Consider the following 25,657-nt stretch of genomic DNA (forward strand, 5'->3'; position numbering starts at 1 on the left):
CTAGATCTAGCCGGAACCTTGCGCACAAGCTCGGGCTCATTCCCCTTCAGAGAGGTGACATTCCATGTCCCAAGAGCAAGCTTCAGTAGCCGAGGATTGGACCACCAAGGTCCCTGCCTTCGGCCACCACCCAACTTGCACTGCACCCGACCTCCTTGGCCCCTCCCATAGGTGGTGAGCCCATGGGATGGGGGACCCACATTGCTTTTTCGGGCTGTGCCCAGCCGAGCCCCATGGGTGCAAGCCTGGCCACCAGGTGCTCGCCATCGAGCCCCACCTCCAGGCCTGGTTCCAGAGGGGGGGCCCCGGTGACCTGCGTCCGGGCGAGGGGAAAACGCCGTCCATTTTTTATTCATCATAGAAGGTTGTGTTGAACTGCACTTTGTCTCATCCCTCACCTAGGACCAGTTTGCCTTGGGTGGCCCTACCAGGGGCATAAAGCCCCGGACAACAGAGTTCCTAGGATCATTGGGACATGCAGACCCTTCCACCACGATAAGGTGGCGGTTCAAGGAGGGGTTGATTACTGTTGCTGAATGTTTTAATATCGGTTCCTGTTCTATTTTTGGAAAGCCTTGTCCTCCTTTTTTTGTGTTACTATTTTTTTTTTTTTTTTGCTATTTTTCTCACACTTTGATCCCCACAAGAAGACAAAGCAAGTTCTTATTTTTTTCATTATTTTTCTTGGTGGGAAGAAAACCATGGCTAGGTATGCCAATTTTGGTATAATTATTGCTTTTACCAGCAATATTCTCCTCCATAGTCGGATTCTTTAACCTCCCAAATCCATCCATCCATTTGCCAACCCGCTGAATCCGAACACAGGGTCACGGGGGTCTGCTGGAGCCAATCCCAGCCAACACAGGGCACAAGGCAGGAACCAATCCCAGGCAGGGTGCCAACCCACCGCAGGGGACACACAAACACACCCACACACCAAGCACACACTAGGGACAATTTAGAATCTCTCCCAAATCCTACTTTCTTATTAACCTTCTTTAAGATTTCTGTTATCTCCAAAACTTATGCCCAGTATTTTAACTGTATTTGAGATCTTTCTTTCCTTCTGGCTTTTCCTTCCATTTCCCCCACAATAGTCACATTTTTTTTAGATTTAACGTTGAACCAGATGCCATACAAAGATTCTGCATGTTCAACTATTTGATTTACACTACTTGTGTCTCATCATGTTTACGTCCTCCATATATACACATCTTCATCTGTTGTCCTCAGCTTCCTGGGACTTTAACTCCCCGTATATTTTTGTCCGTTCAGAGGCTCAATACTTAATACAAATAGAACTGCTGACAGAGGACACCCTTGTGTTACTCCCCTCCCTAATTTTATTTCTTCTGACAGTTTATTTTCCTAACAAAACCAAAGGCACTCCTATTCTCTGAAGGATTCTCCATATACTTGTGGGCGATTTTATCAAATGCTTTTTCTAGATCAAGGTTAATAACCCCACTATCCATATTTCTTCATCCAAAATATACAGTCCCTCAAAAGACACAGGTTAACTGTCGCGCTCCTCCCTGGCACCACACACGCTTACTCTTCTCTGATCACATGTTCAATTTGCTCCTTTAAACGATTTGCCAGGACCCTTGTTAAAATTTTATAATCCTGGCAGAGCAGTGTTATTGGTCTACAATTTTTAATCAGTTTCTTCCGGTTTGGGAATAAGTTGTTCCCATCTTCATTGTTTTTGTCATTTCTCTCTCCCTCAAGATTTTTAGAAAGAGACTCAACAGATCTTCAAGTATCTCCCAAAATGTCACACAATACTCATTCGGTAGCCCATCAGTTCCCAGTGTTTTGCTGCTGCTGCCCATTTTCATTGCTTTCTCCACCTCCTGGAACTCTATCTCGTAACTTTTCTTTTTATTCCTCTGTAAAAAAACTGGTCTATTTGTTCAAGTTCCTTAATACACCGTGTATCTGTTTCTTTCTCCTCATAAATTTCCTTGTAAAAGGTGGTGGTTGTTCTTAATATTTATTCCCATTTTTCACATTTCCATCTGTCCAATTCTATCAGTCTTTTTTTCTCCTCTCCTTCACCTTCTTGAAGAATCGAGAGCATTTCTCTCCTTCTTGCTCTGACACTTTACCTTCTCCTCTCATCTATACTTTCCCCAATTCTTCTATCGCTTATCTCGATTTCTTTCTTCATCAATATCCTCAATTTTGTACAGTTGTTCCAATTCATTCTGTAGTATTTTTTTTTTCCTCCCTACTCCTTTCTCTACCTTTTTTTGAGAATTCCCTAGTGTTCTTTTTCGTCAATTCCCACCACTCTTTTTGGCTTCCACACCAGTCTTTCAAGGTTTCCCACCCCCTATAGTGTTTATTCTTTTAATTTTTTTGTTTTCTAACAGTTACATTTAATTTCCAAACAAAGTCCTTTGGTTCCTCTTCTGTTCCTTTCTGTACTTCCGCCTCTACCATACAGTGATCTGAGAAGAATACTGGCCTTAAATTACAGTTCATTGGTTCATAGTTGCTATCAATCAAAATATCTATTCTGGAGGACTTCTGTGCTCCTCTCCAAGTAAAGCCTTTATTTCCCTAAATACATCCGTCAGTTTACAGTCCTTTTTTACAATTTAATTTTTTGGCTGTTTTGTCTACTTGTTGCCCTCTTTGCTCTTGGTCACTCGAGCAGTTTAAATCCCCTACCACAATTAAGTTATTTTCTAACGCAATTGCTATTCCAAGTAAATTAAAAACTTCCATTTTCTGGATGGGTGTCGTTGGGGCATATACATTAAAGTGACCATATTTCTTGTTGTTGTCACTTTGATTTTTATCAGTCTCCCCTTCAGTATTTTGTCCTATGCTTTAATTTCAATTTCTTTATTCTTAACACCCCCACCCCTGCATTCTTATTTTCATTTGTCCCTGAAACTGTAGCTGCACCTTCTTTCCAGTCCTTTTTATATTCGTCGTATGATTTAAAAAAAAAAAAAAAAAAAAAAAAAAAAAAAAAGGTAGACCACATTCTTGGATACAAATTTAATCTATTGGGAAAACTTCTTTAATTTTCCTCCTTTTCTTTACTTTTGAATGCTTCTTACATTCAAAGTTACTATTTTTGCTTTCATTTTGTCCTTATGGTAGTGTATTCTGCCTCTCCTATTTTTCCTTTACTTACAGAGGCTAAAGTTTTTTTTTTGGCTTCTTGGCCACTTTCTTCTCCATTCCTCTACCCCTTTCATGCCTGTGGCTGAGACAAATCCTTCCATGTCTTTGGACTCCAAATAACCGGGAGCTGTCCCCCATTCCTTTGGTTTTCCTCCCCCTTCTGATTTTTCAGAGCTAACTGGATATAATACATCTGGCCCACGTTTTCTCTGCAACCCTGGGTTAATTTGTATTACCTCTGTATTGTCTTTTTTTTTTCTTCCTCCTGCTCTATATTTTCCACCCTCACTTGCTGAGGTGACTGCCCAAGAACTATCAAAAAGAATATAAAAGATGTTCTGAGAGTGCTGCACCACTCATTTCTATGTTCAGAGGGTCTATTTTTTTTTCCATAAATGCCAGGAAGTCATTTTCGCCTTGATTCTCCCTTACTGTTTAATATTTAAGGCCTCTATTTCATCCCTTATGCTCATCTCACTTCCTTGGCTTCCTTCCCTTTCTGTGTCTTCTGCTTCCTTTTCTTCCTCAGACTCCTCATCCAGTAACGCTATCGCTTTCTCTTCTCTCCTTGCATTTCTCCTGACCATGTTGGCATAGGAGTCCCTAAAGACCTGCGCCTCCTGTCCACATCGGTTACATTTAATAGACTTCCTGCAGTCTCTCGTAAAATGGCCCGCCTCTTTGCAGTTCTTGCATGTTATTATGGCACAATCTGCCGCTTTATGTCCCTCGTTTCCACACCTTCGGTATACTTGTGGTTGACCCGGGTAAAAAATGTGCCCTCTAACTGTCCCAATTTGTATAACTGGGGGAAAATTTATCACACTTTCAGTGTCACTTTCTTTTTTTAGGACTATATCAAATTTTATACAACCCATTTTTATCCCATCATCAGTCATTTGCATACTTGTTTTTACATCGCAATATTGCAACAACCACGTCAAAATCTCTTGCAATTTTGCTTTCTCTGTAAACATTAAAATATTTACTTTTTTTGTCCAATCTGTCACTCAAAGGCAAGATCAAAAACTTTTCCAACACTGGGTTAAGCAGTTTTTCTCTCTCCACTGTTCAAACATTTATCATACAAAGCTCTGTTCTTAAACCCCACCTCAAGTAGTTTTACACAGAAAAGCAAAAAGATAGTCAGTCTCACCCAGTGCAAACTTTAGAGTCCTCTGTAACACTTCCTTACTGAAGTCCCCTCGCTCCATTTGTCCTTCTTTCAGCTCCAAACTAACCACATTTCTTCTTTCTCTTCCATCTATCGGAATCCGGGCTGCAGATCTCCCAAAAACTCCAAGGCCTCGATTCATCTCCATCATTCCTTTCACTGTTGACTTGCATCGCTTCTGCCATCTTGCTCCTGAAAATTTAAAAACGCCGCAAGCCAAGGGAAGCAGAAAACCGGGTGGTGGACAGGCCAACCTACCCAGATCTGGATCCAAGGTCGTGGGGCGCTTCCTACACCTGACAGAGGAGAACCATAATGGTATCTTGCTCTGGGAGAATTTTTTTTTTTTTTTGTCCCAATTCAATTTTATTTCATTAAAACCAATATGAATTTAAAATCTTATCAGCTTTTTCTTTCGGCTTCCTTTCCTTAGAGTACAGTCCCTCGGGTAAAAACCAAGGTATGCCGATTTACATATAAAATTCCCATTTTTAACAACTTTTAAAAAAAAACTATTGAGGCTTATCCTGCCTTTTAGTTTTGTTATCGTTCAGGTTGTCCTTTTCAATAAACTATTTTTCTCTTTTTTTTTTTTTTTTTTTTTTTTCTTTCTTTTTGTAGGGAGAACTTTTTGCTTATTAGTGAATTCACACCTTGCCCTCCATAATACCCCTTTTATTATACTTTATTCTGCCCCAGTCTTTTTCCCCTACTTCTCTTGTCCCAGCTCTGTCAAAGACCACTATATCTTTATCTAGTTTGGCTTTAATTAATGCATCCTGCTTTGCTCTTTTCCATACTTTTTTGGCTATGGGGCACTCCCACATTACATGACTTACTATCTCATTCTTATTACATCTTTCTCTGGGGCATTTCAGGTCTCTAAGCCTTTTCCTTTTACTTAAATTTACATTCATCTCTAATGCTTCATGGGCAGCTAGCCAAGCTAAATCTGTTAACTGAGGTTGGAAATTTTTTTCCTGAACCCTTCCCAAATCTTTCTCGATTTCTTTTCTTGTATTGTTATGGGTATCTTTTGTCCTTTTATTTAATTTATTAAATTCTTCCACCTTTTCCACACCTCCTTTTCACCCTTCAAAAAAATCTCACTCCTTGATACCCAAAATCTATAGGAGAATGTTGGACTGTATTCTGAATTCATATGGGCTATTGGTTTTGTAAAGACCAAACGTCCTTGCATGCCCTTCCATCATATATCTGGCCACTTCTGCTGCCCTTTCCCATTTTGCATTAGTGCTATATACACTGCTGTGTATTTCATTCTCGGTAATACACTTAAATCTGGAAAGTCTTTTTCCCCTTTTTTGTTTGTTCACCTTCTCCCTATTCTCAAGTCGAACCCCAAAAGAAATAAACATTGCCTCTCAATCCTTTTTAAAATTTCCTTAGTAGGTAAAAAGTCTTGGCAAAATCACTGCCTTGATCAGCAAGATCCTGCCTTCATACGTTGGGTCCCTTAGCTTCCAAAGACTTGTTAGTTGTCGTACTTTCTTTTCCATTTTTTCCAATCACTTTTCCCTTCCTTCTCTTCCCCAAATTTTATACCCAAGATTTTTATTGGCTCTCTTTGCACCTGTATGTCATGCCTGAAATCCTCCAACCATCTGCCCTGCAGATGACACTCTGTTTTCCTTATTTAATTTTACTCCCGCTGCTCGAGAGAATGCCTCTACTGCGTTCATTGCAGCTGTTATGGATGTACAATCCCTGCAGATCAGTGTGATGTCATCCATATACAAAGTACATTTGGACGATTTCCCTCCACTTCCTGGTATTTCAACTCCTTGAATGTTTGGATTATCCCTTATCCTTCTTGCTAATTGCTCTATACATAGCACAAAAAGAATGGCAGAGAGGGGGCATCCCTGTCTAATTCCCCTTTCTATTTGTATTTCTTTAGACAGATTCCCATTTAGATGAATAATTCCTTTTGCTCCAGAATAGCATTTCTTAATAGTAGCTCTTAAAGATGCAAGGATTTTAACCACTTCTAGCACTCTCCACATAAAATTGTGATCAATATGCTTTTTTCCAAATCAATGTTTACCAATCCAATCGCCATTCCTCTACTCTTTGCATATTCACATATTTCTCTAATATAGTGTTGTGCCATCGATCTTCCTGGCACAGCGCACACCTGCTCCATTCCAATGAGGTTTCCTATTACTCCTTTCGTCCCGTTTGCTATTTTGCCCCATAATTTGTAGTTTTGACACAGGAGGGTTATTGGCCTCCAGTCTGAGATGTCTTCTGACTCCTTTTTCTTTGGGATTAAGGTGACAATTCCATGTTTCCAGCACTTCTCCCTCCATTACTTCTTGAAATAATGCCACTACTTCATCTTTTATTAGCTCAAAGAAGACTTCATAGAATTCCAGGGGCAACCCATCCGTACCTGGTGTCCTTCCTTTATTACCTTGCTTTATAGCCTGCTTAATTTCTGTTGCGCTCTCATCCTCCGCCAATTCTTTCTGCTCTTCTTCCCTTAATTCTTCTTTTGTCCCCTTCAATACTTCTTGTTTACCTGGGTTAATACTTTGCCTCTTTATAGCGCTTTAGGTAGAAAGACTTCGCTATTTTCATCTTTTCTCCTTGGGTTACCCTCCGTGTCCTTTTTCTGTTTAATATAACTCTTCCTTCTTGCCATCTTTTTAAAGAAACGAACATTTTTTGCCCTCCATTTCTTGAACCAGACTTTGAAATTTTATCTTCTCCTCCCTCCTGTCATAAATCTTTACTATATATTTCTTTGTTTCTTTTATTCTCCTTTCTATTGTTCCCACAAGTTTGTTGCTGCACTCAGTTTATTTCTTTTCATATATTTCTTTAGAGAAAAGCCAAGCAAAATGACACCTTTTATTGGCTAACTAAAAAGATTACAATATGCAAGCTTTTGAGGCAACTCGGGCCCCTTCAGGCAAGATGTATATTTCTTTATAATACATTGTTACGATTTCCAAAATGTCCTTATTTCCTCTTAACCTTTCCGTCTTTATCCGTTAGTTCTTCTATGTTGGCTTTTCTTTATTTTCTTGAAGAAAAAACAGCATTTTTCTCGTTCTACTTCTCTCACTCTACTGTGAAACTTTAAGGAGGAATTGGAGGGTGTACATAAGAGAAATTAATTACTCTTATCTGTTTTAATTTTCCCGTCCCGCACGTCGATCTTATGCAATTTTTCCAATTCATTCTGCAAAATTTATATATCCTTTCTCCTCTACTCTTTGTGTTTCGTCTGAAAGAAAGCTGTAGTATCTTTCATTAATTCTCGCCATTTCTTTCCCGCACCAATCTTAGTGTTTCCCACTCTCTTTATAGTGTTGCGTTTACTGTTTTTTTTTTTTTTTTTTAATCTTCCAACAACATTACATTTAACTTCCAAAGAGTCTGATTCATCTTCGTTCCCATTTCTTAACTCCACCTCTAACATTAAGTGGTCCGAGGAGGGAGTGGGGGGGGGGGGGGAAAACTGGCCTTAAGCAACAAGTCTTTGCCTCAGTTTTTATCAACCAAGACGTAATCTATCCTGGAAGATCTTCCTCTTGTTCCTCTCCATGTATCGCCTTTTAACACCTGGAAGGCATCTGTCATTTGACAATCCTTTTATAATTTCTTTTAATTTTCTTGCTGTTCTTTCCATTTGTTGCCCTCTCTGCTCCAGATCACTCACACAAGTAAAGTCACCCACCACCATTAAATTGTTTTCTGCCACCATTGCTATTCCTAACAGTCTTATCACCTCCATCCTCTGGATGGGTATTGTTGGTGTGTAAATATTAATCACCTTGACAGTATTATTTCCTACTGCCAAATGAACTTTCATTAGTCTCCCCTTGACTATTTTTCTTATCTTTTAATTTCTATTCCTTTGTTTTTTATTAGAACCCCTAACCCTGCATTTTTTCATTTGTCTTTGGAAAAATGGACTCGCCACCTTTCCAGTCCTCTTCATATTCTTTATATGATTCTTTAAAGGGTATACCACATTCCTGTATGCACACTCTACTTTTAGACTGCTCAAAAAAAACACAATTTTTCTCCTTTTCTTTTGAATACTCCTTACATTCAGAGTAACTATTTTCATTTTTTCCTTACAGTAGTGTGGTCTGCCTCTCCTCCTATTTTTTTTTTTTTTTTTTTTTCAGCTTTCCTGTTTTCCACTCTTCTACTCCCTTCATCCTTGTTGCAGAGACTAAACCTTCCATGTCCTTTGGCTCCAAGTAAGAGGGAGCCATCCCCCATTCTGGCACTTTCCCTCCACCTTCATCTATTTTTTCTGAACTAACTGGTGATGATGGATCTGGCCCACATTTCTTCTGTAGCTCTGGGTTAACTTGCATCATTCCTTTACTTTTTCCTGCCGTATATTTTCTACCAACCCCTGCTGTGGTGACTGAGACAAGATTGCCGCTCCACTTAGTAATTCCATAATTTCTTCAGTATGGAAGAGAATATTCTGAGATGACTGCTCCAGTCTCTTTTCTACCATCGGAGTATCAGTCTTATTTTCCATAAAACCAAAAAAAGGCATTTTCTCAACAGCTTTCTTCTTCTTCATACCCTCTACTTCTCCTTCCTGCAGAAATTAGGGCCTCTATTTCATAACCTTTCCTCATCTCTCCTTCTTGCAAACTTTCTTCCTTTTCCCTTTCCGCCTCAGACTCCATCTAAAAGTGCTATTGCCTTCTCATTCCTCATGTTCCTCTTAGCTATGTTTGTATAGGAGACCTGACAATCCCTAAAAACATGCGCCTCTTCTCCACATAAGTTGCATCTTATTGGCTTCCTACACTCCCTTGTACTGTGACCCTCCTCTTTACAATTCCTGCATCGAATTATCTCGCACTCTACTGCTTTATGTCCTTCATGTCCATATCTTCTACACACTTGTGGTTGGCCCGGGTAAAAAACGTGCCCTCTCACTGTCCCAATTTGTATAACCAGAGGCAAGTGTCTCACCTCTTCAGCATCATTCTTTTCTCAACACTACATCAAACCTATATAACCCATTCTTTATGCCATCGTCATCTGCATGCTTAACATCAGTGTTGCAATAACCAGGTAGAAATATCCTACAGACCTTCTCTGTATACATAACGACACTTTTTTTTGTCCATTCTGTCACTAAAGGGTAAGATTAAAAATCTTAAAACTGGGCTAAAAAATCCCCCATAAATGTTAACATAAATGTTAGGATCCTCTGCAGCACCTCTTTGCTAAAGTCCCCTCGTTCCATTTGTCCATCCTTTAACTCAAAACTGAACACATTCCTCCCATCTCGTCCATCCACCTGTATCAGTGAACCAGGTCTTCCAATCACTCAGTTCTCGATTTGAAGTCTTCATCCATGGCCGGTCCTACTGCCAAACTGCTAGAATGCAGTGCTTCTTCCATCTTTCACCTGTAGAAATTTTAAATTTGCCACGCACCAAGGGAAGCAGAAAAATAGGGTGGTGGACATGCCAACCTACCCTAATCTGGATCCGAGACCGTGGGGTGCTCCCTACACCTGACCGAAGAACCATATGGCATCTCCCCTGCCAGGTAAGTGAGTTGTACGGGCCGGCGCTCAACCTCCCTCTTCCGCAGCTTCATTGCTCGCGGGTGGGAGGCGTGCCCCAAGTCCTTGGGTCTTTGGGGTCCTTCGGCCAGCTCCATCTGCCTCCAGAGCGCGCATGAGCTAGCAGCTGACCAGACGCCCGTGTGCTCCGTGACCTGGATGATGGGGTTGCACCGACCTCACCACCTTGATTAGACAGGTTTTGCCCGCAAACCCAAGGTGCACCTGCAAACCAGCCACGTATCTCGGGAGCTTATTGGGTGGAAGAGGAACAGAAGGGATAGACACTGGATGGGTCGCTGAATGAGAAACAGCCACGCAACAGCTTGGACAGGCAGCAACGCTGTGAAAGAGGAAGGCGACCCTGCGCTCCAGAGAGAGAGAGCACCCTCGGGAAGGCATGCGCCGAGGCCGCTGGGAGATGCGGGGCAGCACTGCGTACCCATCCGAGACGAGAGCCGGTGCTTGCCCTTTGATGCCACTGTGGGATTCCACGTTAGGAAGGACACAAGCTTGCCGGCTATTTCTGGAAGATGCCTCCCGTTGCAAAGTTGCAGGCTCCCCGTCAGATCACGTCCAGCTGTTCAATCTAGACACGGGGAAGAACGGGGGTGGCGGGATTTGGTCGCCGACAGAAAGGGACCAGCATGAAGGACAAAACATTTTACATTCAAAAATCATTCTGAAAATTTCAAAACACAGAATAGAAATGGAAGCCATACCACCTTGAATACACCCGATTGTTAAAGCTAAGCAGGGTCGGGCTCGGTTAGTACTTGGATGGGAGACCGCCTGGGAATACCGAGTGCTGTAAGCTTTTGCCTTTCTGCCAGCAGGGGTCACCCTTTTCCCTATCTTTCTTTTCCTCCTTTCACCCGTGTCAAAGTTGGCACTTGGCAGCAAGTAAAGCAGCTTGAAATAAGTAAAGTTGCACAAAAAGGATGGATGAAAGAAAAAAGTGCACTCCGTTCCACTTCTCTCCACTTTATTCTCTTCACATCACTCACTGTTCCACTCTGCTGTCAAAGGAGGTGAGAGAACTTAATAATGCAGCAATGATACACATGTGGGTAGGTAGAAATAAACCATTTTTTTATCATTTTTATGGGGTGAGTTTCCTTTATATAAATAAATGGATTGATTGATTAATTAAAATTGTCAGTTTTGAACAGAGGTTATTGTGAGCGCGAACGCAGTCCCCCACTACCGCAAATAATGCAGTCGAGTTTCCCGCATTTGGGGAAATTGCAGGGGTCAGCATCTTCCAAAAAGACAGCAACCTTGTGTCCTTGCTAATGTGGGATCCCACAGTGGCAAAGGGCAAGCACCAGCTCTCGTCTCGGACGTGTACGCAGCGCTGCCCTAGATCTCCCAGCAGCCTCAGCGCAGGCCTTCCCGAGGGTGCTTTGCTGCTGTGCGTGAGCGCCCACGCCGAGGGGTTCTCTCTCTCTCTCCAGAGCACAGGGTCGCCTTCCTCTTTCGCAGCTTTGCCGACTGTCCAAGATGTTGGGCGGCTGTTTCTCATTCAGCGTCATGCCCCGTGTCTACCCCTTCTGTTTCTCTTCCCGCCAATAAGCTCCCGAGATGGGTGGCTGGTTTGCAGAAGAGCGAGGTGCACCTTGGGTTTGCTGGTGAAACCTGTCTACTCAAGGTGGTGAGGTCAGTGCATCCCCATCATCCGGGTCACGGAGCACACTGGCATCTATTTGGCTGCTAGCTCCTGCGCATGCACGCTCCGCAGGCCGAAGGACCGGGGGGGATTGCCTCCCGCCGGCGAGCGATGAAGCCTCGGAAGAGGAAGGTAGAGCGCCGGGCTGTAAAACTCATTCTTACCGGGCAGAGGAGATATCCTATGGTTCTTCTGTCAGGTGTAGGGAGCGCCCCACGGCTCTTTAGGAAAAAAGGAAGAGGTTGGCAAGTCCACCATTTCTCTGGGACGCAGCGTATTTGGAGAGTTTCTTTTTTTGTTGGAGGTTGTGAAAGTCCAAAACAGACTGCATAGAGTGTTTCCAGAAGAGGAAAGACAAGGGGAAGGACGAGGAGGTGGAAACGGCATCTGAAGACGGACGGAAGAATGTGGTCCAATTTACCTTAACAGGAGGGACTCGCATAGACAGGAACGAGTTCACCTCTGGTATTCTGCTTGGAATCCTGGGCTTCACGGCTAGGCAAGTAGACTTTATTTTTGCTTTGCCTAACAGAATCCTCTGAAGAGTTTCAGAAATTTAAAATTTCCTAATTGCAACAAGAGAGAACCTAATAGCAGGGGATTTTAACTGCATAATAGACCAAAATTCGCAAAGACCACCGGATAAAACAGCAGCCCTGTTAAAACAGATGATACAAGACTTCAAACTGAAAAATAGCCAAAGAGAACAAAGGAAAAATCGAACAGCATACACATGGAGGGGATGTGCTGGAAGGAAAAAAAATCCAGGATTGATTACATGTTTGTGACCAGAGAATATAAGATCAAGAAAGTGTATCAGAAGAGCACCTTTTCCTGACCATAAAATAGTGTCCGAAATAGAAAGGGACAAAGAGGAAAAGGGTTTTGAAAGCTAAATATGAAACTCCTGAAAGATTCATCTATTAAAGAAGAATATAAGAAGAAACTAAAACAATGGGAAATCTTGCGAGACTTTTTTATGAGACAAAGGGAATGGTGGGATTTGATAAAAGAAAAGACAATCCTCCTTCTAAAAAAAAAGGAGACAGAAAAAAGAAAATGAGAAATTAATAATCCTGCAGGAACAATTAGAAGAACTATGAGCAACAAGGTAGAAATGAAGAAAAAGAAATTAACAAATAAGATTATCTTCTCTTCCCTTTCTTGGTAGATATAAGTTCCTTAGCAGGATTCGAGATAAAGAAGAGAATGAGAAATGCACAAGATTCTTCTTCAAAAAAATTTAAAGAACAAAAAAGACAAAGCTATATGAAAATCCTGAAAGACGAGAAGGGTTGTGAATGGGAAGAAGAGGAAGATCATAGAAAGATTCTACAGAAATTAATTTATACGAGAAAAAGTACCACAAAAGGATAATATTGTTTGGGGGGGGGGGGGGGAAATGTAAAAAGGTAAATAAAATAAAGGGTTGGATAAGGATTTCACCCTAGAAGAAATAAAAGAAGCCATAACAAGGAGTGCGAAAAACAAATCCCCAGGAATAGATGGCTTGCCCATTGAATTCTATGTAGCTTTTTGGGATTGTCCAAGTGAAAACTTGGAAAGGCTTTATAAAGAAATAAGTAAAACATGTGAAACTCCTGCCACATGGAAAACGGGAGTAATTACTTTGGTCTCCAGTTACAGACTTTTCTATCTTCTTTTTTTGGAATCAATTACACTACTTTGTACAGACTACAAGGTATGGAGTAGGATGATAGCGAATAGGATTCGAAGGAAACTGGAAAAGTTAATTGGAGAAGATCAAGCCTGTGCAGTACCAGGGAGGAAGATTGGAGGAAATCTGATCTTACTCAGAGAACTGTTGGAATATACTGAAGATATGAAAATCCCAATAGCACTCTTAAATCTAGACCTAGAGAAGGCATATGACATCATAGATCATGATTTTTATATGGGATACATTGAAAAAAATGGATTTTCCCAAGAAATTGATAGTGGATCAAAACTTGCTACACAGGCATTACAAGCCAAATTAAGGTTAACGGTTTCCTGTCAAATAATATCAAAATTGGAAGAGGAGTGAGGCAAGGCTGTCCACTGTCAGCCACCCTTTTTGTCCTGGCCATGGAACCAATTCTGGAACAAATCAGGAACGATGAAAACATTGAATGTATAAAAATACCAGGAAGTGATGGTAAGGAAGCCAAAATAATAGTCTACATGGATGATGTAACAGTAATAATGTGTAAAGATATAGTCTCTCTCTTCAGCAGACTTTAAAATGTGTTAAGTTTTGTGAGGTGTCAGGTTCAAAATTAAACGTGGAGAAAACAGAAATATTAATGAAAGGTGATTGGGGAGAACTCGAGTTTAGGAACTAAAATTCAAAAGGAAGAAATTAGATTAGGAATAAATTTTGGGAGTAAAACTGGCCACAAGAAAGATTGGGGAAAACTTAAAAGAAATATCAGCCAACTTCCAGGGCTATGGAGAATGAAAACCCTAAGTTATGAAGGAAAAATATTAATAAAAGCAATAATTTGCCAAAACTTCTATATGTGGCAGCAATCGCACTGTCCACAGTAAAAATAGTAAGAAATAGAAAGACTTTTACTTCTTCTGGGGCTCTCTATATGAAAGATTAGGTCGAAAAAAAGTAAAAAGGCAAAAAGAGAAAGGAGGCAAAGGATTCCCTGATTTAAGGAAGCTGCTAAATGTAAAATACAAAATACGAGCAGAAATTATGCAATTAATCCAAGGGAGACGGGGTAAGGCATCAGATTTATTAAAATATAAATTAGGTAATGTATTAAGGAGATATAAAATCTATAACCCGACAAATAATAAACCTACAGCCTTCATGGTACCAAAGCACTTGAAAAAAGTGGAGGAAGTGCTGGAAGAAATGCAGGTACGGGGAAAAGATGCAAAAATATTTAGCAATTGGAAATTGTTAATGAAAGTACTTGAGGAGAAGGAAGAGGTGGTGTGGACTGAAGATCTCCCACGGGGAGAGGCAGGGACAACGTGGAAGATGGCATCCGCGAAGGAACTGCCTACCAATCTTAGAGATATGGCATGGGAGGCAGCACATGACATTGAGAACAAATAAGAACTTGGGCATTTTTCACTTTTTACTCCTCTTCTCTTGAACAAGGAAAAACTGTAAAGCAATAGAGACGGCACATGTCATGTGGGACTGCTTCTATGCACAAAGTGTGGGAAAGGGCAACAAAGTTCCTTAACATAGCTGTAGATAAGGACACAGTTTTATATGGTTTTTTGCCAGAAGATAGAGGAAAAGGAAAAATGAGATTTGTGGGTTAAAATAAACTATATATAAAACAGGCAATTTGGGAAATCAGATACAGATTAACTTGGAAAAAGAAAGTTTACCCAATTGCAAGTGTTTTACAGATGGCACAAAAACAAAACATGAACAAGACTCCCAACAAAAGAGAAAAGATAAAGGTAAGCAATGTACCTTTTTTAAATAAAAACTGCCCAATGTTTTTAAAAATGTTTTTATTGCAATCGGCAATTTAATACTCCATGTTTAATATACATAAGAGCAGGAAAAGTCGAGAGAAATCCTAACAATTTTAAAATCGTATTTTAAATTTGGAAAGATATGAAATAAAATTGAATTAGAACAAAAATAGGTCCGGTGTAGGGAGCGCCCCAAGGCCTCGGATCCAGATTAGGGTAGGTTGGCATGTCCACCACCCTATTTTTCTGCTTCCCTTGGTGCGCGGCCAATTTAAAATTTCTACAGGTGAAAGATGGAAGAAGCACTACATTCTGGCAGTTTGGCGGTAGGACTGGCCATGGATCAAGACTTCAATCATGAACTCGGAGTGATTGGAAGACCTGCTTCATGGATACAGGTGGATGGATGAGACGGGAGGCACATGTTCCGTTTTGAGTTAAAGGACAAATGGAATGAGGGGAATTCAGTAAAGAGGTGCTGCAGAGGATCATAACATTTATGCCTGGTGAGATCGACTATCTTTTTGCCTTTCCAGGTAATACCACCTTTTTGAAGTGGTATTTAAGAACAGAGGGCTTTATGATAAAATGTGTGAGAATCATGAACAGGGAAAAAATGTTGGCTCAGTTTTGGGAAGATTTTTAATCTTACCCTTTAGTGACAGGATGGACAAAAAAAAAAGTAAACGTCTATGTATACAGAGAAGGTCAAAATGCAGGATATTTCTACCTGGTTATTGCAACACTGATAAATCAAGCATGCAGATGACTATGGCATAAAGAATGGGTTATATAGGTTTGATGTAGTGTTGAGAAAAGAATGATGCCAAAGAGGTGATCGGATAGGATTGGATTTTTGATAAAAAAACGAAGACATCAAGGTTGTGGAGGTAATCAGAGGTCACTTGGCTGTCCTAAAAATTAAGGGGTCAAACGTATATTATTAATGTTTACGCCCCTTACGAAAAAAATTAAAGGTACGAGCTTTTAAGAACTAAATTTGCTGTGCGGCGAGAGAGGACAAGATCGTTGGAGATTTTAACTGTAAGATAGATAAAAGTAAGAGGAAGGACAAAACTTCAGGGCTCATAAATTTTAACAGATCACCGCCTGAAAGACAATGGGAATCGAGGAAGAGAGATAGGGAAAAAAAATATACTTGGAAAGAGTGGAAGGGACGAACCTCTCAAATCGATTAATATTTTCACAGAGAGGGGTTTTAAAACAAGGAATTTTTAAACTGACCCCTGTGGTGTGTGTTTTTTTTTCTGACCACCACCACCTTCTGCAAGTAGAGGTTGAGGAAAGACAAACCGGAAAGAGGTGCGGGTTTGTGGAAGCTCAATGTAACCTTGCTAGAAAGGGAAGTAGTAAGGAAAGAATACAGGAAAAAATATCAGAAATGGAAGACCCTAAAGGAAGTATGTGCAATGGTGGGAAATTTGAAAGAATTTACACATTCTTGCTTACTTACTTCCCTTCTTTGTTAAATTTAGAAAGAAGAACTAGAAGCCCTGCAAGATGAATTGGAAGGCCTCTACGAGGAAGGGAATGAGGATGAGAAAACAGAAAGGCAAATAACAGACAAAGAAAAGGATAGCCAGGATCTATAACAAGAAAGAAGAAAAAATAAAATTTCAAAGCCGGGTCCAAGAAATAGAGGAGGATGAAAAAGTTCCCTTTTTTCTTCCAAATAATTGAGAGAAAGAGGAGCTTTATTAAAAGGCTAAAAGATCCGGAAGGAAACATCAAGGAAACGGAGGAGGAAAAAAATAAGTTTATAGAGGATTATTATCAAAAACTCTAAGAAACAGGATATAGATCCGGTGTGTCAGAAGGAGGCCTTAAACACGGGCAGTAGGGTGGAGGTAGAGGACCGGAGGAGATTGGCAGGAAAAAAATCCACAGTAACTGAAATCCAAAAAAAAAACCATAAAACCGGGAAAGAAAGGGAAAACGCCAGGTATAGATGGCTTGCCCCACGAATATTATGAAACCTTCCTTGACATAATAGAGGAAGACTTGAAAGACCTCTATAGGGAAATTATAGAGGGGAGCGAAGTTCCAGAAACATGGAAAAAGGGGATTATAACTCTAATCCCAAAGAAAGAGTCGGAGAATATATCTGATTGGAGACCGATAACCCTCTTGTGCCAGGACTATAAAATATGGGGAAAAAATAATCGCAAACCGAATGAAGGTTTTTTTTTTTTTTAGATCAAATCATCGGAACGGAACAAGTGTGTGCAGTGCCAGGACGAACTATAGCACACCACCATATATCCTCATACTGGACGTATGCGAATACGCAAGAAACGGGGATCTCCATAGGAGTGGTTAATTTAGATCTGGAAAAGGCCTACGACTCAGTAAACCATGAATGTATGTGGAAAGTGCTCCAAAGGGCAGAAATCCCAGTAGAGGTGAGGAAAGAAATTCAGAGATGTTATTCAGGAACGACAGGGAGGGTTCTCTTAAATGGGAACCTAACTAATGAGATCAGTATTGAAAGATGGATTAGAAAGGGCTGTCCTCTCACTTCTGAGAAAATAGTTGCTGTCGCTGACTAAATCCCCCCCACCCCTGTTCTTCCCCATGGATGGCTGGATGGATAGATGGATCACATCCAGTTGTTCAGACGGGGAGACTGCAACTTTGCAACGGGACGCATCTTCCAGAAATAGCCAGCAACCTCGTGTCCTTGCTAACGTGGGATCCCACAGTGGCATCAAATGGCAAGCACCGGCTCTCGTCTCGGACGTGTATGCAGCGCTGCCCCAGATCTCCCAGCGGCCTCACCGCAGGCCTTCCCGAGGGTGCTTTGCCGCTGTGCGCGAGCACCTACGCCGAGGGGTTCTTTCCCTCTCTCTGGAGCGCAGGGTCGCCTTCCTCTTTCGCAGCTTTGCCTCCTGAAGACTGTCCAAGCTGTTGGGCGGCTGTTTCTCATTCATCGTCCTGCACAGTCTCTACCCCTTCTTCTGTTTCCTCTTTCAGTCAATAAGCTCCAGCGATGTGTGGCTGGCTTGCATAAGAGTGAGGTGCACCTTGGGTTTGCTGGGGAAACCCGTCTAATCAAGATGCTGAGGTCAGTGCTGCCCCATCATCCGGGTCATGGAGCACACGGGTGTCTGGTAGGCTGCTAGCTCTTGCGCATGCATGCTCCGGAAGCCAAAGGAGCCCGAAGGACCGAGGCCTGGGATGAACGCCTCCCGCCAGCAAGCGATGAAGCGGAGGAAGAGGGAAGTTGAGTGCCGGGCTGTACAACTCATTCTTACCTGGCAGGGGAGATACCATCTCTTCTGCTTTGGTGTAGGGAGCGCACCACGTTTTGCTGCTAGTAGAGTGAAGAGGTTGTCTTGAATCTTTCAAACGCGGCATTATTGTAGACCGGATTACTGTTACAGAGGAAGAGACTTTTTACTTGTGGAGAACAGAAGAGAATACGCTGTCCTGGGAGCGATGGAGACTGTGGAAGCTGGAGAACGGAAGAACGTTGTACGGTTCCAGTTGCAGGATGGTCTGAAAATGGATCGGAAGATTTTCACCGATAAAGGTACCGCTAGGTCCATTACAGGTAAACCCCAGGCAAGTTCATTTTATGTTTGCTTTCCCGAATAGAGAAATGTTTGAAATTGTGTTCCATAGTAACGTTGGCTATGAGAAATGTATTTGAATTTTTAAAGTTAAGGAAAGAACGGACCCGGCTTTGAAGTGTATTACCATGCAACCTCTTTCCCAACGTGATTTTAAAATTATCACAATTGCAATGTTTTCCGAAAGGATGAACATTGAGGACATTAAAACTTGGCTAAGTCAAAGGTGCACAGTGCAAAAAAATTAGGAAAGATGAGAATGGAACTAAGACTGGTTATTATACTTTCCATGTACGGTTAAAAACCGAACACAGTGTTTTGATACATCTTCCCCCGACTCTAGAAATCGGGGCCGATAGAGGTCTCCTGTTTTATGCTGGTCAGCCAAAAATCTGTTGCAAGTGTGGTGAAGTAGGCCACATTGTGGCAGAATGCACAAACAAAACGTACCGCAAATGCAGTGGTGTAGGACACTAGCGAACCGTGCAAAAAAGAAACAGTCTGCAATTTGTGCTGGAAAAATACCCATTTTTCCAAAGATTGTCCATAGTCCTACGTAAATAAAAAAAAACAAAGGCAGGAACACAGTAGTCCTAATTACAAATAAAGAGGAAGAGGACAAGGAACGAAAATAGCTTGACCCTCTTCCAAACTCCCCTGGCAGAAGAAAGCAAAGGGAAAGTAACAAGGTAAGAAAACAGTTTGGAAATTTTCCAAAAAGGAAGAGACCAGGGAAGTTGGAAATGAAGATATGCCAACAGAGGGCATGCAAGGAGCTGCCATTTGGGAAGAAAAAGCAAAACAGACTCCAATCGACATACAAACAAGTGGAAGACCTACGAAAGATATTGGAGTGCACCAACCTTTTTTGGAGCCAATACAAGAAACACAGAAGGACAATCTGGAATACAGAAAACAATTGAATGGTCGGATGCATTTGCTGAAGAAGACGAAGAAGAAACAGAAGTGCTCTTAAACTTGAGAAGGGAATGAAAGAAAATAGTTCTACAGGAAACAAATTTCCTAAAGAATGAAGCTGTGGAAGAGTTTACTAAAGTTGTACACATGAAGGAATTCCATGGGACAAGACAGAACAACTGCAGCTTGAGGAAAGAAGGAAAAAAAAAGGTAAAGGAACTGCAAGAACATCATGAAGATCTCAGTTAATGGGAGAAGCATTTAGAATAAGAGTAGGAGAGAAATCATATTGCGCTTTGAAACGAATAGATACAGATATAATATGCTTGCAGGAATGTACCATCCCCTTTGCAGATTCATATACATATTTAGAAAGTGGCTGGGACAAGGGGGAAACTTTCATCTCCGGCACCAATAAAAGTAGAAGTGCAGGGATTGGTATTATTGTGAAAGGAAGTCACCTAAAAATGAAGAACTATGAAGAAATTATAAAGGGCAGAATAGCAAGCTTAGAAGTAATTACAGAAGACGGGCAGGAAATTTAATGTAATTGACATGCACTCCAACGGACAAGCAAGAAAGATTTGAAGTTTTTGAAAAGTTAAACATCCTGTTACTGAGAAAAAAAGAAGAAAAATTGTGGTAGGAGATTTTAACTGTGTGTCATTGATGAAGTCTGAAATAGAAGACCAGACAAAAACAGCAAAACTATTAAAGTATCGATTTTGTTGACCTCTAAGTCTTTTAGCTGGTGTTCTCCTCCTCATGTATATCCTTTATCAGCAAAGGAGGAGGAGGAGAGAAGTCTAGAATAGACATGATAATGACAAACATGGAAGCTATGGTGAAATCCTTTCGGCTTCAACCGGTTGTCTTCTCAGATCATCAAGTGATTACAGTAGAAATTGAACCATTCACAGAGGGAAAGGTTATTGGAAATTAAATATAACCCTCTTAGAAGATGAGAAAATAAAGGAAAGATACGAGAGGAAATATAAAGAGTGGAATTCCTTAAAGGACGCTTGCCCAAATCGGGTAGAATGGTGGGACATAAAGAAAAAACAAAAGCCTTCTTTCAAATAGAAGGGAAGAAGAAAAGACATCAACAAATACAAGAACTGAACAAACTACAAACAACAACAGGAGTATTACAAAATAGAGAATGCAGGAATAGGAATGGAGGGAGAAATACAAGAGCGGCCAAAGAAAAATCAAAGCGCTATAGGGAGGAGGAGAAAATAAAGTTTCATAGTAGAGGGAAAGAAAGGGAAGAAGGAGATAATGTACAAGCTTCTTTTTCAAGAAAATTTAAAGGAGAAAAAGAACAAGACTCAGCTGAAAGAAATCAAAATGTCTGGCATAGAGGTATGCACAAAAGAACAGATATTAGAATGGACATATAAAGAACAAAAATCAGGAGGATATCGGACAAATAGTTGAGGAAATAAACAGAGATAGATGGAAATTAATGGTTACAACTATTGGGCCAAATAACACAGGAAATAGAAGATGCCTTGAAAAAGTGTAAGACCAACAAAACACCAGGAATTGACTGACTGCCAAGTGAATTTTATAAAGTCTTCTGTGACATGATCAGAGAGAACATGGAGACACTATTTACAGAAGTGAGGGAAGAAGGGAAAATGCCAGGCACATGGAAACAAGGAGTAATAGTTTTAATCCCAAAGAAGGGAGACCTGAAGGACATACATAATTGGAGACCGGTGACCTTGCTTTGTCAGGACTATAAAATCCGGAGCCAAATCATTACACAAAAAGGTTAAAGAATAGTCTAGAAATGGTAATTCAAGAGGACCAAAGATGTGCATTACCTGGTAGAAAGATCATAGATCGCCTAGTCTTAAGAGAAAGGAAGGGACCTGTAGCAATACTAAGCCTGGACTTCGAAAAAGCTTTTGATAACTTAATACTTCCCATATGAAAATGTGGTTTAAGGAAATTTGGAATCCCAGAAGAAATGATAGAATGGATAAAGGTTGGATATGACAATATAACAAGCCAAGTAATAGTAAACGGGAAACTAAGAGTTTCAACATAAGAAGAGGAGTGAGACAAGGATGTTCTCTGTCAGTGCTCCTATTTATATGTAGCATTGAGCCTCTACTAGAGAACATTAGAAGAGAAAAATACATTGAAGGAATTGATCCCTGGTAGTGGTGGAAAAACTGCAAAATGCACCACTTATATGGATAACTAATAATTTGTAAGAACAACGAATTGATACGACTGACCATAAAACTAGTAGAGGAATTCACCAAGGCATTGGGATTAAAACTAAATTAAACAAAAAAAATGAATGCCTGATCAAAGGGCAATGGAAAGTAAACGTACAGTTAGGAATAGTTGTCAAAAAAGATATCAAAATCCTGGGAATACGTTTTGGGGAAGAGAAAAATGGAAGAAAAGATGATAATTTTCTTAGTCTTCCACAGACCCAGCAAGCTTGCCAAGTATGGAAGGGAAAGTACTGCTTTTAAAAAGTTATGTCAAGATTATTGTACCTCGGCACAATTTTTCTACCTCAAAAAATGGTTTTAAATAGAATCATAAGATTGTGGCCCAGAAGAAATAAAAACAATGAGGCAATAACAAGAGAAAAGGTAATGCAAAGAAAAGGAAAAGACAGGAAAGACTTCCCTAACATAAGAGAAATAATCAAACTAAAATATGCAACTACAGTGATAAATATGGTACGTAATGGGAAGACAGCAAATAGTGAGATATATGCTAGGGGGGACCCTGAGGAAACTTGGGCTTTATAAAATGGACAACAGAAAACCCACTACCCTGATCACTCCGAAACACCACAGAGAAGCGGAAATTTCTCAAAACCTGTGGAGTGCAGAAAGAGAATAAAATATGGGAAAGTTGGCCACAGGTAAAGAAATATTTTGAAGAAAGGAAACCAACAGTATGGATAAGAGACAGCGAGACAAAGCAGAGGAGGCATGGGAAATGAAGTAGTAACATTAACAAACGTTCAGAAAGACCTACCATGGAAATGAGCACATAATGCACTTCAAACAAACTTTACTACCCGTTTCCTATAAAGATATAAAAGTCTGAAAATTGCCCAAGGAAAGTGAAACAGCCGGACATGTTGTGGGAATGTAAGGTAGCAAGGGAAGTATGGGACAAGGCCGAAAAAGAAATAAACTAAAGATGAATAAACGGATGGTAATGTATGGAATCTTCTCAAAAGATATGAGGAAACAAGAGAGATTACTCACAAATGGATGGAAATTGGTTTTGTGAAGGATGTATTTGTTAATAAACATCTTACTTACCATAAGAACCAGTTACTCCCCTCAGATAACCTATTAAAAAGATTAAAAACAAAATTGAACAAGAACACGATATACGGGAAGGAAGAAAAATGGAAAAAATATTGAGTAAATGATAAAGGTGAGTGAAACACCTTATATTCTATTTATTTTAAGCTTTGTTTTATAGTCAAGATTTTAGAAATACAGAAGGGGGGTTAGGAGCCTTTAAATTAAGATCAGTTAAAGGCCAGGGAGTACGATGAAACAAGTCATAGTAACGCAGGTCAAACCGAAAGAGTGAAAGTCAAGGTTTTAAATGGATAGTGGATTTTAAAAGTGAAATAAAAAGGAAACCGGATGGACAAAAAAAAAAAAAAAAAAAATTCTCCCAGGGCAAATGTGGGAAACTCGACTGCATAATTTGTGGTACTGCGTTCGCGCTCTCCCCTGATAACTTTGGTTTAAAAGACAGACTGAAAAAGCTTTTTATTTTTTCGTTGTGGAGTGGAAACTGGTAATTTGGGTGAAAATGAAGCAGGAGCCAATAAGACAACAGCAGAAGTGGGACATCAAAGTGATAGTAATACTAATAATTTTATTTATATAGCGCCTTTTCCATGAGCAAGGTACTTAAACCTGTGATAAATACAGAAGATCCTAAAGATTTATTTATTTAAAGGAACACCCCCCCCCCCCCCAAAAAAAGATAAAAATATTTTGATTAATTTATATATACAGGAAACTCCCCCCTATAAAAAAAAGATAATATTGATTGATTGATTTTATTTATTTTTACCTACCCACACGTGTATCATTACTGCATTATTATTTTTAAGTTCTCTCACCTCCTTTGACAGCAGCATGGAGCAGTGAGTGATGTGAAGAGAATAAAGTGGAGAGAAGTGGAACTGAGTGCACTTTCTTTCTTTCATCCATCCATCCTTTTTGTGCAACTTTACTTATTTCAAGCTGCTTTACTTGCTGCCAAGTGCCAGCTTTCTGACACGGGTGAAAGGAGGAAAAGAAAAAGACAGCGAAAAGAGTGACCCCTGCTGGCAGAAAGGCAAAAGCTTACAGCACCCGGTATTCCCAGGCGGTCTCCCATCCAAGTACTAACCGAGCCCGACCCTGCTTAGCTTCCGAGATCGGACGAGATCGGGCGTATTCAAGGTGGTATGGCCGTAAACGAAAGCGGCAAGTTTTTCTCTCCCCATATAGGCAAGGTTGGAAGCCCTCTTTACTAAACGACAGCCCAATGTTTTGTTTTTTTTTTTTTTTTTTTCTCCCCTATCTTTCTTCCATTTTTATTCTTTGAAATTTTCAGAATGATTTTTGAATTTGAATGTTCTTTGTCCTTCACGCTGGTCCCCTTCTGTCAGCTCTCTCGCTGTTGCCGACCAAATCCCGCCACCCCCATTCTTCCCCGTGTATAGATTGAACAGCTGGACGAGATCTGACGGGGAGCCTGTAACTTTGCAACGGGAGGCATCTTCTAGAAATAGCCGGCAACCTTGTGTCCTTCCTAACGTGAAATCCCATCGTAGCATCAAAGGGCAAGCACCGGCTCTCATCTTGGACGTGTACGCAGCGCTGCCCCACATCTCCCAGAGGGGTTCTTTCCCTCTCTCTCTCTCTCTCTCTCTCTCTCTCTCTCTGGAGCGCAGGGTCGCCTTCCTGTTTCGCAGCTTTGCCGCCTGTCCAAGCGGTTGGGCGGCTGTTTCTCATTCCGTGTCCCGCCCAGTCTCTACCCCTGCTGTTTCTCTTCCAGCCAATAAGCTCCCGAGATGGGTGGCTGGTTTGCATAAGAGCGAGGTGCACCTTCTTTGGGAGAGTGTTGAGCACCGGGCTGTACAACTCATACTTACCTGGCAGGGGAGATGCCTTTATGGTTCTTTTCTGTCGGGTGTAGGGAGCGCCCCACGGTCTCAGATCCAGAGCAGGGGAGGTTGGCATGTCCACCACCCTATTTTTCTGCTTCCCTTGGTGTGCGGTGATTTCAACTTTTTTTTTTTTTGGAGAAAGTTGGCAGAAATGGCGTTTCCTGGCAGTTCCAACGGAAGAATGGAAATTGGGAAAGAAGATCAGATGGAACTTGGAGGAGGGAGACCGGCATCACAAATTCCAATTGATGGGGGAGAGAGAGGAGGAATGTGGTTCGGTTCGAGCTAAAACAACAGATGGAGCGAAAAGAGTTCATTAAGGAGGTCCTGCAGAAAACTTTAAAATTCATTCCTGGTGAGATTTAATTTTTATTTGCCTTTCCAGGGAAAACTACCTTTGAAGTAGTATTTAAGACAAGATTTTTGTATGACAAATGTTTGCGAACTGTAGAGAGGGAGAAGGAGGTGAACTTGATTTTGGACAAATTTTTGATTGTACCTTTGAGTGACAGACTTGACAAAAAAGTAAATGTGATCATGTATACAGAGTAAAAATTCAAGACATTTCCACATCGTTGTTGCAGTATTGCAATGTAAAGAGTAGTATGCAGATGACTGATGAAGATGGTATTAAGAATTGGCTGTATAAATTTGATGTAAATTTGAAGAAAGAGTGATACAGATCGGGATACACCTGCCCCCGTTATACAGATAGGAGCAGTAAGAGGACATGTGTTTTATCTGGGCCAGCCTCAAGTGTGTCAGAGGTGTGGTAAGGAGGGCCATAAGGTAATGGAATGTGTAGTAATAAAATGTTGTAATTGCAAAGAGGAAGGGCACAGCACCAGGGAGTGTAGGAAAAAGATATGTAATTTATGTGGACACGAAGCACATACCTTTAAAAGACTCTCCCGTCTCATATGCAAACATGGTAAAAGTGTCCGTTTTCTATTCAAAG

At 40.8% G+C, this 25,657-nt stretch overlaps 1 protein-coding gene and 1 non-coding gene across 2 annotated transcripts in view; one reads left to right on the forward strand and one right to left on the reverse strand.

The window, feature by feature from the left end:
• Nucleotides 1–23,887: 23,887 nt before the first annotated feature.
• On the reverse strand, nucleotides 23,888–24,006 carry LOC114642431 (5S ribosomal RNA). The gene has a single exon (XR_003714530.2). It is a non-coding gene; the product is annotated as a 5S ribosomal RNA (ribosomal RNA).
• A 673-nt stretch (nucleotides 24,007–24,679) lies between these two features.
• The window catches only part of LOC127527749 (zinc finger CCHC domain-containing protein 3), a 227,314-nt gene continuing 226,336 nt past the window's right edge, over nucleotides 24,680–25,657 (forward strand). The window contains exon 1 of the mRNA XM_051927549.1: nucleotides 24,680–24,764. The gene's annotated coding sequence lies outside the window, so the exon portion shown is untranslated. The remainder of the gene's footprint in view (nucleotides 24,765–25,657) is intronic.

This window comes from Erpetoichthys calabaricus, chromosome 5 (genome assembly GCF_900747795.2).
Source record: "Erpetoichthys calabaricus chromosome 5, fErpCal1.3, whole genome shotgun sequence".
Lineage (NCBI taxonomy): Eukaryota > Metazoa > Chordata > Cladistia > Polypteriformes > Polypteridae > Erpetoichthys > Erpetoichthys calabaricus.